Source organism: Cebus imitator, unplaced genomic scaffold (assembly GCF_001604975.1).
Source record: "Cebus imitator isolate Cc_AM_T3 unplaced genomic scaffold, Cebus_imitator-1.0 Scaffold164, whole genome shotgun sequence".
Classification (NCBI taxonomy): Eukaryota; Metazoa; Chordata; class Mammalia; order Primates; family Cebidae; genus Cebus; species Cebus imitator.
This window is the reverse complement of record NW_016107479.1, coordinates 611410-627498: the sequence shown is the minus strand read 5'-3', so window position 1 is coordinate 627498 and position 16089 is coordinate 611410. Positions and strand designations below refer to the sequence as shown.

The window sequence follows — 16089 nt, the reverse complement described above, 5'->3', positions numbered from 1 at the left end:
CCTGCTCCTCCTCCTCCTTGCAGTGCTGCTCACTCCCTAGCTTCAAACCTGCACAGGCTCCACATTCCTCATAACCTTTAAGACTTCTTTAAACTGGCATTCCAGGTGACCCACGTTCTGACTCCAGCCCTCTTTTCCTGGGTTATCACTCACTTGTTTCTTGGACAAACCAATTGTTCTACGCTTACTCTTCTAATTTGCTGTATCCTAAAAGGTCCTTGTTTCCCCTTGAAACTTCCAGATTTACCTGAGTCGGGGTTTCCACCACTTCTCCTTGAGGTGACTTGAATAGCACAGCCGTCTATGTCCCCCCAACATTTGTGTCTCTTCATGTGGGAGAATGGAAAATACTAGGGACTTCTTTCTCCCCCTCTGAATGCTAGGGATGGGATTTCCCACACCCTTCTCCCTGGTGCCCTTCACCACAGTCAGTCTTGCTGGTATGGGCTAGCACATCAGGTCTTAAAGCCTCAGAAATCTCTGTAGCAGAAGTGAACATCAGCCTCTTCTCCTCAAGTCTGTCCCAGCCTGCAGGGGATACATGCTAAGAAGCTTCTTGTCTCCATAGTGAAGGGGGACTAAAACAGACAAGATGCCATATTCCTGAGCTTTCTGGAGGCTCTCCTTGAAATTCACCCCACTACCGTCTGGTCCTGTCACCAGAGTGGGGCTGTGTGTATCCAACCAAGGAATAAGAGGCCACTCTCTGCCTGTGTGCACCCCTAATCTTTTGAGTGCTGATTTTAAAACTTCATCACTTTAGGAAAAGGAGTACCTCCCTGCCCTTTCCCATAGAGGGGAGAGAGAATGCAGGCTCTCTCTCTCCACTGAACTCCCCACAAAGCTGTTCAGTGCTCCTCCTTGATCCCCTCCTTGTGGCAGCTGGAGAAGCGAGGGACAGGCTGAAGTGGGTACTTGCAGCGGGATCTGCTCTGATGTATTTGGGTCTGAGCTCAGGTATGTAGTTGTTCCCACAAGCTTCTGGTTTGCTCACTGCAAACTATCTGTAACTTTTGAAATACTTTGCACTTTTTGTTATCAACTTCAGATCGTAGACACAATTTGGAGACTAAGAAAATCCATCTAGGGATTCTAGTATGATCAAGATTCGAGGTTTTTGTTTGTTTGTTTGTTTCCTGAGAAGCAGTCTCCCTCTGTCACCCAGGCTGGAGTGCAGTGGCATGATCTTGGCTCACTGCAACCTCTGCCTCCTGGGTTCAAGTGATTCTCCTGCCTCAGCCTCCAGAGTATGTAGCTGGGACTATAGGCACTTGTCACCAGGCCCAGCTAATTTTTTTTTTTTTTTTTTGTATTTTTAGCAGAGATAAGGTTTCACCATGTTGGCCACGCTGGTCTTGATCTCCTGACTGCCTTGGCCTCCCAAAGTGCTGGGATTACAGGTGTGAGCCACCATGCCTGGCCAAGATTTGAGTTTTAATTGAAGGACAGTTGTTATGAATCACTTAATACAGTGCATACACATTGCAATTTTCCAAAATTTTTTTCACTATTTTTATTATTGCTGATTTATTGTTTATTTTATTATTGTAATAATGTTATTATCTCTTTATGTAACTGACATTTTAAGCAAGGAAATCATGTAGTCTGTGTTTTGATTTAGTCTCTTAGTTTTATAGTTAAGATTAAAAATCAGAAATTAATTTATTCTATGTAATTACGTGCTTTCTGGAATGCTTTGCAACACAGTTTGGCTTAATTATGCAGTTGCCTGAAAAAGGAAGCACATGGAAAACTGTGGTGAACATATGTGTCTCCATGTATTTATCTGCATGTAATTAGAATGAAACCTGTCTAGTTTGGCTGAGTTTAACAAACTAAATATTCACCTAATTTGATCTATTTTTTGAGCATCCAATTAAAGGTTTTTTTAGGTTAAAGGAATAATTGTGATCATAAAGAATAGATTTTATTACAAAGAATAAAGGAGCATGTGGCTTTCCTCAGACCTAGTACCTCATTAGGTAGTATGACATTGTTTTTGGTGTCGTTTACATAGAGTGAGATGGTGCTAAAAGAGCCAGTTAGCACTGGAATTTCTCATCAGGGCGATATATTTTTACAGCAGCAAGGTAGCCAGTGGTCATTGGGTATCTTCACATTTGCAAAATTTTAAATAAAATTAATAAAAGTGACCAGACCAAGTTAACCCCATGATTTATAGCTTATTTTCTAATTAGTGATCCGTATGTTTTCTATCTTCTTAATTTTTTTAATTTTTATTTTATTATTTATTTTTATTTATTTTTTTGAGTCTGAGTCTTGCTCTGCCACCAGGCTGGAGTGCAATTGCGTGATCTCGATTCACTGCAACCTCCACCTCCCAGGTTCAAGTGATTCTCCTGCCTCAGCCTCCCAACTAGCTGGGACTACAGGCATGCACCACCACACCTGGCTAATTTTTGTATTTTTAGTAGGGGGGGAGTTTCACCATGTTGAACAGGATAGTCTCGATCTCTTGACCTCATGATCCGCCCGCTTCGGCCTCCCAAAATGCTGAGATTACAGGTGTGAGCCACCACACCTGGACTATTTTTATTTTTTATTGGGCAGCCTCTCCAGCCAGAAGAGGCTCAGAGAGACTCTCTTATTTTCTCACTTTGCATATTGAAATTGCATTAATTGCCTGTAGGATCAGGGTTATTATGATACAGGTTGAATATTTCTTATCTGAAACGATTGGGGACAGAACTGTTTCAGATTTTAGATTTCTTTTTTTTTTTTTTTTTGATTTTGGAATTTTTTTTTTTTTTTTTTTTTTTTTTTTTTTTTTTGATTTTGGAATATTTGCATATATATAATGAGTTATCTTGGAGATGGGAACCAAATCTAAACACAAAATCCATTTATATTTCATATATACCTTTCATGTATATTGCATATACATGAAATTTCATAAAAAATTATATTTTATATGTCTTATAGGCATTCCACAGGTAATTTTATGCAATCTTTTAAGTAAGTTTGTGGATGAAGTGAAGTTTCTGTTAAGGACTTACGTGTGGAATTTTTCTTTTTTCTTTTTTTTTTGGAGACGGAGTTTCGCTCTTGTTACCCAGGCTGGAGTGCAATGGCGCGATCTCGGCTCACCGCAACCTCCGCCTGGGTTCAGGCAATTCTCCTGCCTCAGCCTCCCGAGTAGCTGGGATTACAGGCACGCGCCACCATGCCCAGCTAATTTTTTGTAGTTTTAGTAGAGACGGGGTTTCACCGTGTTGACCAGGATGGTCTCGATCTGTTGACCTCGTGATCCACCCGCCTCGGCCTCCCAAAGTGCTGGGATTACAGGCGTGAGCCACCGCGCCCGGCCAGAATTTTTCACTATTAGTGTCATGTCAATGCCTAAAAAGTTTTGAATTTTGAAACATTTTGGATTTCAGATTTTTGAAGCTTAGTGAAGCTGGCTAGAGAAGCTTTACCAGTACAATAGGGAGTGTTGAAACTGGTTAGATTTAAGAAATGATTTGGAAAAAAATTGAATTTTCTGGTTTTTATTTATTTATTTACTTATATTGAGATGAAGTTTCACTCTTGTCTCCCAGGCTGCAGTGCAATGGCACAGGCTCAGCTCACTGAAACCTCTACCTTCCAGGTTCAAGCAATTCTCCTGCCTCAGCCTCCCAAGTAGCTGGGATTACAGGTGCGAAACCACCATGCCTGGCTAATTTTTGTATTTTTAGCAGAGATGGGGGTTTTGCCATGTTGGCCAGGCTGGCCTTGAACTCTGGACCTCAGGTGACCTGCCTGCCTTGGCTTTCTAAAGTGCTGGGATTATAGGCATGAGCCACTGTGCCCTGCCTTCTGGTTTTTTTTTTAAACTGTCCCTCCAAATTCCCTTTATTTTTTTGTATAACTGTATTAAGTAACATTGTTATAGTTAATATGTATACACAAGCCACAATACTTGTTTCTTGTTATAGATAATGTATGTACACAAGATATAGTGCTTGCGTTAGTGTAAAAATAGGAGTTTTTAGTAGCAGATCAGTTTGAGAAGGCAGAGGTCATGGAAGGCCAGGGTGATATGCATTGTTGAATCCACCTGGTGTAACATTCACTCAGAGGGACACTATGTTCTGCTGGATGTCTGCAGAGAACTCACAGGACATTCATTATACTGGAAACTACTGGGATTTAGAAATGATAGAGTTTAGCGTGTTGTACAATTTTGTCTCCTATTATCAAATGAGTCACCTAGAAGTTTGCAGATCTGTTGGCTGGAGAGGTGCATGTGTTTTGCCTTCCAGTTGTCTTAGGACACAAAATTTTAGGTGTTCAGAAAAAGGCAGTTTTTGTGAAAGGAGAATATTTGGCTCCAATTTTATTGCTAGAATTTTATGAAATGCCTATAAGGGCTTCGTGATACTGAAGCCTCATGAATTCCGTTCAGATTATGGCTTTCATTTTTAAACCATCTTTTCTTTTTTTGTCTTTCGCATAAGATTTGTATGGATTATCTCAGGAAAACAACAGAAATGGAAAAAGTAGTAAGCAAATCCCTAGCTCTTCCTTCTGAACAAACCATTTAATTTTATCCTACATCGAATGTTGACTTAACACTTAAAATATTTGAAGTGAATAATAATCAGCATTTGAATTGTAGGTTCTTGCTCTAGTATGTTTAATGATTTGCTCAAATGTTGACACTTTTCTATAGCAGAGGAAAAAAAAGTCAATTTAAAACCTTGCGTTTTCAGCGAAGGCCTTCAGTATAAAAATATGGACAAAATAGTGTGTTCTTTTACGGTACAAAGCTGTAAATGCTAATAGTTTTAAATATAAAGTGGATTTCATTCGGGGAAAAAAAAGCAGTTATAAAATGCCCAAATGATTGTGCAGTAATAATTACGGGGAAATAATTGTTCAGTTCTTTAGTTAACACACTTTATTTTAATGGAACACTTTGAATTAATAAACATACCCATGCGTTTTTTTTTTTTTTTTTTTGTGACAGTAATAACCACAGTGTAGCTTATCAGATAATTAACTTTCACAAACATAATAACAAGTATAAGGAGTAGCAATGACATTGTTACAATAAAGTATTTCTTAGGATGTTGAATTCTTAAAGGAACTGCTTAAATTCAGGCTTCTTCCTTCTTGCAAAGGGACTGTGACTTTTGTTACTAGGTGTAATGCAGGGGCATTTCAGTGAAGAGAAGTAAAAGTGGGGTGAAGGGAAATAATACAGAAAAAGACAATAGGAAAGGCAGGAAAACAGATTTGGGAGTAGGCACATACAGGTATCAGGAAAGGTAACATCACAACTCAGGATTAGATGGGTAGAATGAATGTCTAATAATACCTGTATTGATCTTTAATTAGGGTAAGTGACTTAACAGTTCAGCTTGTATATCGAATTCGGGTAAACTGTCTTCCTCTCAGTGGCTTTTCAAAGGATAAACTCATGGAAAAAAAAACCCTGCCTTTTAATTCTTTTCTCTGTTTTGAAGTAATTATATTAAAAGCAAGGCCCAGATGATACAGTTTCATGTGGACATCATGTAATGCCCCCATGCAATGCAGCCAGGCCTACAGAGCGGAATGGCTGCATACGGTGGTTGTCAGAATGGCTGGGAGAATGTTAAGATCCCCTGCATTTTGGTGGGGACACAATGGCCAGCTTAACATTCGTTTCTGTTTTTCATAGTAATTTGACACATTTGAAACAAATAAACAAAAATCTTACTTTCAATTAAACACTGCTTGTGGAAGAACTATCCCCTTCCTCCAAAAAAAATTTGAACTCAGTTTTTGAGAATGAACAAACTTGATTTTTTTTTTTTTTTTTTGCTGTGTTGCTTCTACTGCTATAGTTTGATGAAATTAAGGTGCATTGTCTGATAGATTTTGTGTTCTGTTAAGAAGGCATGAAGCATTTTGTATTCTACCCACCACTCATTTGTGTGGATTGGCGAACATTTCCCAGACTGTGCCTATTGAATTAAGTCTTCAGTGTATCATTATTATTAGAAGTTGTACGGTTAATTTTTCCCTTCTGAAATGTCCTTTTTTGTGATAAAACCATGGGACACAAGAGATTTCATTTAAAATTTGGTGAACAACTAAAAAATATGAATATTTGTATTTGTATATGAATCTGACAAGAAATATTTTAAAGCAGCTTCTGGCTGTGTGCAGGAATAGTGGAGTGTGGGGATATATACAGTGTGAGTCACTACTATGTCTCAGCAACATGCATTTAAGAGGATTATATACTGTAAATACCAGAGCTATCCAGAAGTATATGATCTGGTGGTCGCTGCTCACCAGGAAAGTACAGATTGACTGGCCGGAGTCACTGTCATGCTGTTTAGTTGATCCATCACATTGGAGGTAGAAGTACTACATAAAGGTTTGTTTTTCCATGCTTCTGGGTGAGCAGTGTGATATCAGGGATGGTACCTGCCTTGTATTTATACCCATAGTGCTTAACACAGTGATTTGGTTTTACTGAAGAAAAGATTGGCAGTGTCTGCACCATTGTGTTCTCTATAGGATAATGTCTGCATTCACTAAGAAAGTTTTGAAGTTTGATAGTCATGGTTAATATGGTTCAGAAGAGTTCATAGACACACACAATGGTAATGAGAAATGAGAAGGAATATGATGCTTGGTTTTTTTTTTTTTTTAATTATTGTTAAGAGAAGATTCTGATGAGGCTATGAATTTTGAATGGATTTATTTGATGACAGGTATAAACCTCTTCAAGTTTCTAAAGTTTGGAGTGGCTGAAGAGCCAACTGGTTTTGGACAATGTTCTAGGGATCAGTCTCCAGATGATGTTAACTCAAATAAAATTTACTATCCTCTCAACATGGTAGAGATAACGAAAAGAGTGCAGGAAATATTTTTCCATAACATCCGGAAGGATCTGTAAGCAGTGTGAAATATCAGAGATCAGCTTTGGAAGATGCAGTGATTTAAAAACTATTTTCCCCCAATTATTTAAGCTTTTTTATTTTTTAATTTTTTTATACTTCGAAGACTACTTTGATAATATCTACACTTTGATTAATCATATTTGTTATTTCATTTTGGCAAATATACTACCATCATGCTTCAAATATACTGTTAAAGTCCGGGCATGGTGGCTCATGCCTGTAATCCCAACACTTTGGGAGGCTGGAGTGGGTGGATCATTTGAGGTCAGGAGAGTAGCCTGACCAACATGGTGAAACCCCATCTCTACTAAAACATAAAAATTAGCTGGGCGTGGTGGCAGATGCCTGTAATCTCAGCCACTTGGGGAGGCTGAGGCAGGAGAACCGCTTGAACCTAGGAGGCGGAAGTTTGTAGTGAGCTGAGATTGTACCACTGCATTCCAGCCTGGACAACAGAGTAAGACTCCCACCTGGGCAACAGAGTGAGACTCTCTGTCTCTCTCAATCAATCAATCAATCAATCAATAAACATTGAAGTAAAATCTTCAGTCACAGCTACGTGTTTACAATCACATGTAGAACAAAATTTCCAACCTAACATTCAATGACACTGATTTTTTTTTTTTAAATAAGTTAAACGAGATTTTAATTTTCTTAATATTAACCTTTTCCTTGTGAGTCTTTTACCTTTTGGACCCCAGAATTAAAAGAAAGAAAAAAGCCAGTAATCTCAGTACTAGTTTGACTTTGGGAGAAAAAAAACAAACAGGATTTCTGGGCGTTCCAGCCCTCAAACGTGTTTGAAAAATATTCTCATAAGAAGTGTATCATTTTAAAAAATAGCTTTCAATCAAAAGACCATTTGGAATAGTCACTTTCAAAAGCTCAATCCTAAATAATTTTTATTTGATGAAAAAGTATTTGGCTTTTTATACCAGGTTTGATCATTTTGCAGCCTAATTATTCTGAAAAATTTAGAGTTATGCAACAGTATATGAAAACAAAACCTTTTTATTTGTATATTCCAGACAGCAGGAATTCCTTCCCTGGTGTGTCTCTACTGACTTTAGATGATGTTCTTAGCATTTAACTCATACTGAAATATGTAGAAAGTTATTTCCTTTAAGATAATTATCAGAAAAAGGTAAATGAGTGTGTATCAGAACCAAAATTTAAAATATTTGTTTTCAGGAATGAATTTGCAAAATGGAAAACAAATATCCATTTCAGTAAAGGAGAAAAATTTGAGAATCACAAATTCAAATGTTTAACGGTCCAGACATAAGTGAAAAAATGGTGCTGATTTGAGGGAAAGGCAGTACGGAGTGGTGGGACCTATGGTGAATTGGTGAGTCTATGTTACTGTGATAAACAAGCAGCAAGTGAAATCCCAGTGAGGATTAGAGTGAAACTTTTCTGTTTTTCCCAGGCTGTATCAGAATCCTGAAGAGTTGTCTACAACTAGACAACAGGGGTGGACTGCAGAAAGACTATAGTTGTATGCCATTTCTTCTCTGTCGTACCCAGACCATGCCATGAACATAACCAGCTGCAGAGAGGCTTCCTGGTCTCTTGATCCCAAGATTGGTGTTATTCTTCAGAAATTCTCTTGTCCTATTCTTGGAGTCTGACCTCCCTTTTCTTTTTTCAGTGTAGCAGTAACCCCTTTTTCCCAGTAACAAATGTAGGAACTGATTTTGATTTTCCTTTTGAGAGTTTGAACATCAGTGCTTTTGATACATATTTATATAATTAAACATCCAGTTATGACTTGGTTGTCTCTCACTCATGTATAGTATGTGAGATCCTCATAAGCTATTGTTCTTCTTTAGGTTTTGAATAGATCTGTGAAAAACAAAACAAAACAAATTAGGCTCTGGTGGTATGCATGTGGAGTCCCAGCCACTCAGGAGGCTGAGGCTAGAGGATCACTTGAGCCCAAAAGTTTAAGACCAGCCTGGGCAACATAGCAAGGCTTTACCTCTAGAATAAATATGTAAATAAATAGATCCGTGTTGTAGACCAAATACTTAATTAGTTGTCCCTTTCAATACTCAGTGAAAAGTACAAAATGCTATGAAATTTTAGAATTAACCAGGAGGAGATTTTTTATGTTTACTATATTACATAGGTCACAAGCATTCAAAAAGTGGCAATGGTTGGAGAAATAAAACATAAACACAGAAATAACTGTGAAAGTATAAATCAACATTCCCCCCACCCCCCCCCTTTTTTTTTTTTGAGATGGAGTCTCGTTCTGTTGCCCAGGCTGGAGTGCAGTGGTGTGATCTTTGCTCAACACAACCTATGCCTCCTAGGTTCAAGTGATTCTCCCGCCTCAGCCTCCTGAGGAGCTGGGACTACAGTTAGTTGCAAGCCACCATGCCCAGCTAATTATTGTATTTTTAATAGAGATGGGTTTCACTATGTTGGCCACGCTGGTCTCGAACTCTTGACTTCATGATCTACCCACCTCAGCCTCCCAAAGTGCTGGAATTACAGGTGTGAGTCACCGTGCCTGGCCCAAGTCAACATTTTTATCTTGCTTTTCTCAACATATGGCAGAGTACTAGTAGAATATAATTGCTGATGGTATTGCAGTTTTTTGCTTTCTGCTTTTTTTTCCGCACAAAATTTTTAAACGTTAGAAAAGGAACAAGTGGTGCAAAATTACAGCTATTCTTACTTTTGTTAAACTTTTAAAGTGAACTTTTTATTTCTTTGTAAACATTGTATATTCTAACACTTTTATTGTTCATAGACATTAAAATTTCCCTTAGGAATGCAAAGTTATTTTTTTCATAAGTCAGGCTTAATACTGCCTTTTTAGTAGATGTGGAAATGCCCACATTGTAAATACAACCTTCTGCTATAATTGGTAATGAGAAATAAGAGACTGATTTTGAATACTTGACAATGCAGTTTGGAACAGTGAATCACATTCCTGGTCTGAACTGGATATTCACCATGATGAAGAAGGGATTTCTGTTTTAGGATTTCTTCTGATGGTTATAATAAGGTGTGATTCTTTTTAGTGTCCTCAGGCCAGGTAGATCTTTATGTCCAAAGCATTTTTCTCTCTTCAGCTTCTAAGGGTATGGCTTATTACATTGGGCAGGGTATTTCTAGGTAAAATACCTGAACTTGGGACTGTTACATAACCACAACAATATGTGGTTTTGAGGACAGTAAGCCTCAGATTCATCATCTGCAAAAGGGAATGATACAAGCTCTTTCATAGCCAGAGTGAGTGAGTGCCAGTGTTTGTGTGTGTGTCTCAGTTAAATGATGAATCTGATGTGATTCCCTGAGGTCCAAGATGCCATGTGAAGGTGAGTTTTTAGGGATTCATATTGCTCACTGTTACTACTGTCCAGGACAACTGTCTGGTTTTGAGAGGTCCTGTAAGTTGATGCAAAGAATTAAATTTAACATGGGAAAGAGTAAGTGAAAAGTCAAGGATCCTTGTATATGAAAGCTTACTTCTTTGAGGTTTGCTTTTTGATTGCTCTGCCTGATACAATATAGGGCTTAGCAGGACCAAATCCAGAGTATGTGAAGTCATTGCAGAAGAAAGAGCAAGCCCAGTTTAGTTTGTGGTTTCAGAGGTAGAATCATGGCAGTCTGCCAGGGTCAAAACGAGAAGTTCACTGAGGGGCTGGGAGCCAGCTCGGGAGGATCCTGGAGGCGTAGCTGAAAATGGGACCTAAAGATCAGTAACCAATAAAGCACACTTGATAATAGGAGACAGAGATGTGAGAAAAAGTTTTTTATGGGTTCAGCTAATTTAAATGAGTGTTACCTCTTTTAATGCATCTGACCCAGGCATCTGCCACCAGTGGGCTTAACCCTCAAAGGGCTGTTGCGATCGGAGCCACACGGAGTCAAAAGCAGAAAAAGAAAACAAATAATACATGCAAATTCTATAACCTTTAAATATTGGTGATAGTAAAAAGTAAATCCCTGTTACTTGTGTGGTTTTTATTGCTTTGGTTAAATTATTGATCCTTCTATAGGATATACCCTTGTGTAAGACAAGAGCATGTACATGTTATATTTTAGAAAGATTTCAACCAAATATGGTTACTGTTTGGGGAAACTGAAGTGGGTACATTGGCTTTTTGGGAAAATCATTTCTGAAAAACACATTTTCAATTCGTTAGGAAATGATAATGACTACGTTACACATTTGTGTACCTGAGGAACAGAGGTTGCCTCCACCAATGTGGATGAAATTGTTTTAAACAATTCTTTTTCTTATAATAGCTATGATATTCTTGCACTATCTTTATCTCTACATTTATTCTTCATCAGTGAACCATTCTTTTACACTGTCATGAAAACACTCTAACTCAAATATCATGATTGAAGAGGAATTATTCTGATAATTTACAGGACACTGATATTAATTATAGTGACATCAAAAACCATAGGCAGAACATTTTTAAATTTGAAATCTTTCTTTATTCTCAGACAAATCCCCGTAAAATGAAATGGCTGTGAACAGCCCCATATTTGTTTTAAGGATTTCCTTCCTTTTGTGTTTGCCCCAGCCAATTACTTCTGTATACTCTTCTTGGTCCAAGTCCCTACAGATGGGAATCTACTCTACAGGCCTTTAAACTTTAGATAGCTTGCTACTTCAGAATATGGTGTAAAATAAGTTAGAAGTGATAGAAGCCTTCAAAGATACATTCCTAGATGGAGAGGGTTAGAAACCTTTCCTCTTGACTGGTTTTATTTAGTAGTATTTAGTATTTGAAAAAAGCTGATGATCATGGTGATAGCAACAGGTTGGAATTTGGAGGACTCTTGATGGGATAGTGTAATTTTGACTCATAAAATATGTAATTTTTGCCCTGTCTTAAATCAGTTTTGAGCTGGAACGTTTCGTGACTTCTCTGGCATGGTAGCCACCATCTGGCCAACACAGTCTCCTAAGATTCTTGCAGCCAAAATGCTTGAACATTCGCTTGAAGAAATTCACTTTTAAAATTTCTCTAAATCCTCAAGGACCATGGCCAGTAAAAATGTGGATATGCATCTGAGAGGCATAATTATCATGCCCGTGTCATTCGGACATGCTCTGCTTCAAAGGAATGGCACAGTGTCCTTCTTGATTTTGTCACTTTTTTTTTTTTCCAGTTACTTCTTTTGAAATTGCTGAAGGATGAGGATAAGTTCAAGGCTTCCCAAGGATGAAGGGAGCAAAGGGCCTGCAGCAAAAAGTAATCATGAACAATTAGAGCAGACACTATGGAAAAACTGACATTAAAGCTGGATTTTGGAGTCTAATTGACATTTTAGTTAATTGTCGAGATATCAATTGCAATTTTATTTTTTATTTTGGTCATTTTGTGTATCAGGGATTCGGTATCAAGGACATACAGCATTCCAGCCTTCTTGAAGGAAATATTCTACAGCGGTAGCGATAGATACCACCTAATCCTTTGTAACTAGTGTAGTGTTTCCATCTAGATACAAAAAAAAGGAGAATTTCTGACTTGTCATCACCTTTTCTTTCTCCTAATATACTTTTATCTAAATGCTGCACAAAATCGCAAAAGTAATTGTGGGGCCAAATTCATAATATTTTGTGGATCTCCGAGGTTACATATGAGAGAATCTAGACCTCTTGTAGGAAATACTGAAATTATTTTTTAAAAATAAACATACTGGCTACTGAAACTAATAGAAAAATAACTTTCTTGATAGTTAACTTATTAAAAACTGCTCACTGAAGCTCTCAATATGTTCTTTGTGGGAAAAATTACCTTAATGGGAAAGGTCTGAACAATCTCATAGGACACAATGTGAGTTCTGCTGAGGGGGCCCACACAGGCTCACATATAGCACTTGGTAATTTACCAGCTATTGGACTTTTATTGCAACTGGTAGTAAGGATTTTAAAAATTAAATTGTTATATACATATTAACTTTCAAAATAACAGGCTTAAGAAAATGTCAGCCCTTTATAGAGCTTCTTTAATTTCCATAAAATCTATTATGCATATTATCTGTGGGTATACACTACTTTTGTAATTAGGCAACATGTGAGGTCTGAAATAAGCTGAAAAGAATCAGTTTAACTTCTACATTTTCTGCATTATTCTCAATTCAGTTATTTACAGGAGAGATAAAAGGAGAAAATATATTCTCTATACATCATTAATTAAAACGACAAACAATATTTTGCTGCTAAGATTTTTTGCCAAGCAGAAATCTGTTAAATTCAGAAAAAAAAATTGATAATGTATTAGGAAGTATTACCAAAGGATATACAAAATTATGGTAAGAAATAATTTGAAATGAAATCTAAATTATTATGATCATGGAAATAAGTCAGTTTACTTAGATTTTTAGTGAGAGGCCACTGTGTACCTTTAAAAAACCCCATGTGCCAATTTTTGCAGAGGATATAAAACTTAGTTAAACGTACGCTTTCCACGGTACCATTCAGGACATAGGCATGGGGAAAGATTTAATAATGAATACACCAAAATCAATTCTAACAAAAGCAAAAGTCGACAAATGGGACCTAATTAAACTAAAGAACCCAACAAAGGAAACCATCATCAGAGTGAACAGACAACCTACAGAATGGGAGAAAATTTTTTCAATCTGTTCATCTGGTAAATATCTAATATCCAGAATCTACAAGGAAATTAAACAAATTTACAAGAAAAAAGACCACCATTAAAAAGTGGACAGATCACGTGTCGTGGCTCACCTGTAATCCCAGCACTTTGGGAGGTGAAGCGGAGGGATCGCCTGAGGTCAGGAGTTTGAGACCAGCCTGGCCAACATGGTGAAACCCCTGTCTACTAAAAATACAAAAAAATAGCTGGGCATGGTGGCAGGTGCCTGTATGAATCCCAGCTACTTGGGAGGCTGAGACAGGAAGATTCAGTGGAGCCAGGGAGGTGGAGGTTGCAGTGAGCTGAGATTGTACCATTGCACTCCAGCTTGGGCAACAAGAATGAAACTCAGCCTCAAAAAAATAAAATTAAAAAGGTGGGCAAAGACATGAACAGACATTTCTCAAACAAAGACATACATTTGGCCAAGAAACATATAAAAGAAAAGCTCTACATCACTGATCGTTAGAAAAATGCAAATCAAAACCCAATGAGATACCATCTCATGCCAGCCAGATTGGCAATTATTAAGTTTATATTTCTTAAAATTCATAATTCATAAACTTCCAGTCAGTGTTATGATTTCTTATTGGTAATGTGATAATTTCTGTGATGTATAGCTATGTGATTTCAGGGCATTTCAGTTTTCTTGTACAGTGACAGGCTATAATACTCTTTGAATTTATGACACGTATCAGCTAGTTTGTCACTGACACCGTCATCTAAGGAACTGGATGAGTTAATAAAGTGAGCAGTAGGAGTAGTCCCAGAAACCTTTCCTATACCAGAAGGCCAGTAATAATTTAACTGTGAATGACATAAAAATATTCTACTAAATCCAAAATAAGTATATTTCAATTCAGCTTCCCTAGCTGGATCCTGCAAAATTGCCTGTAGCTTTTTTTTGTTTGTTTCNTTTTTGAGACAGTCCCGCTCTGTCACCAGGCTGGAATGCAGTGGCATGATCTCGGCTCACTGCAACCTCTGCCTCCTCGATTCAGACGATTCTTCTGCCTCAGCCTCTGGAGTAGCTGGAACTACAATTGCCTGAAGCTTTCTAACACCACTGTGTATGAAGGTAGATAAGAGTGGCCTTCAAGTGATTGGGAGTGAAATATCTCACTATTACAAATCGTATAACATATTTGACCATGCTAGTGTGATGTGTGGTACTTAGGCAAGAAAAGGACTCTGAAATGGATGCTTCCTAAGTCAAGGTAAATCTACTTGTGGCCATGAGACAGGCCAAACAGTGATACGTGAACTGAGAACCCTTAGATATCATATTTGATTGGGGATCAGAAAAGATTTCACCCAGGAAAAGGCATTTGAGATGGCTGTAAAAGTAGAATCATCTTTCATGAAGCAGATATTTTGGTGAAAATATTTTTGAATAATGGAATAGTCTTAACAAATAACACAAAAAGTTCTAAAATTTTAGTGTGCTAAAAGATCATCTGGAGGAGACTCATTAGTGGCACAAATTCCCGGGCCTTACTGTGTCCTTCTGATTCAGGATCTAGACTCAGAGAATATGCATCTTTAACAAGTAACAAAAGGTGATTCTGTTGTGGGTGGCTGTTGGGCAGTATTTTGAAATAAAAATGTTAAAAACATATATATTTTTAATAAAAGGCTATGAGTGTGATTTGTGAGTAGTGTGAGTTGATAGTATCTCAGGTAAATTAGAGATGTAAAGGTCTTGTCTTCCAGGTTTAGTGAATTCTTTCAACAGAACTTTCTGCTCTGCACTAAGTAGGCAATAGTAGGAAACCATGGAAGATTCTTGAATGGTGCCATGGCCTGATCGCAGCTGTACGTTTCTTGGCTGGCCCTGTCTAGTAAATGGTTTGGGTGAGTTTGGGAAGACCAGAAGTAAGAATAAGCAAGTTTGCCAAAGAGATAGTAATAAAAAAAAAAAAAGAGTGAAGGAGATATTAAGAAAAAAATATTCAAGGAGGAGGGAATGGTTGAAAGGGTCATGCTCCAGGGAATATAAACAATGCCAAGATTGTGAAAAGGTTCGTGTATGTGGCATTTCCAGAAGCTGTGGTGGTGATTGAAATGCATTTTCCCATTCATTACTGACTTTTTCAAAGCTTTTCAATCTCCTCTATGTTTTTCTGTACACATGTTGATATTCATATTGTTAAAATTTAAAGTTCAGTTAAAAACCTAAACTTAGTAAAACAAGGCACACTGTTTCCAGAAAATACTTTTTATAGTTCAGGGGTGAAGGACCACTGTGACTTTAAAAACAAATTATGTTGTTGCAGTTTTGCTGTTTTTATTCCATAAATTACAATAAATTCTGGCCAAAAAACAAGATACATCAACCTTTCTGCCATCAAACTATGAATTCTACTTACAGTTATAAAATACATTTGTATTTGTTGATTATTTAGGTGCTTTAGAGAAACATCACAAGTGAAGTCTGCTTCTGCAGAAAACCTTCCATGTCTTTTTGGATAACCAGAGAGTTGAGTACTTGGTCATCTAGGCTGTATTGCTACTTTGTGAAGAATATCCTCTCATCTTTCCTTACTGTT

At 37.5% G+C, this 16089-nt stretch overlaps 1 protein-coding gene across 47 annotated transcripts in view; it reads left to right on the top strand.

Moving 5' to 3' along the window:
- The window catches only part of PTPRD (protein tyrosine phosphatase receptor type D), a 2344803-nt gene that overhangs the window by 1986161 nt on the left and 342553 nt on the right, over positions 1 to 16089 (top strand). The window lies entirely within an intron of this gene.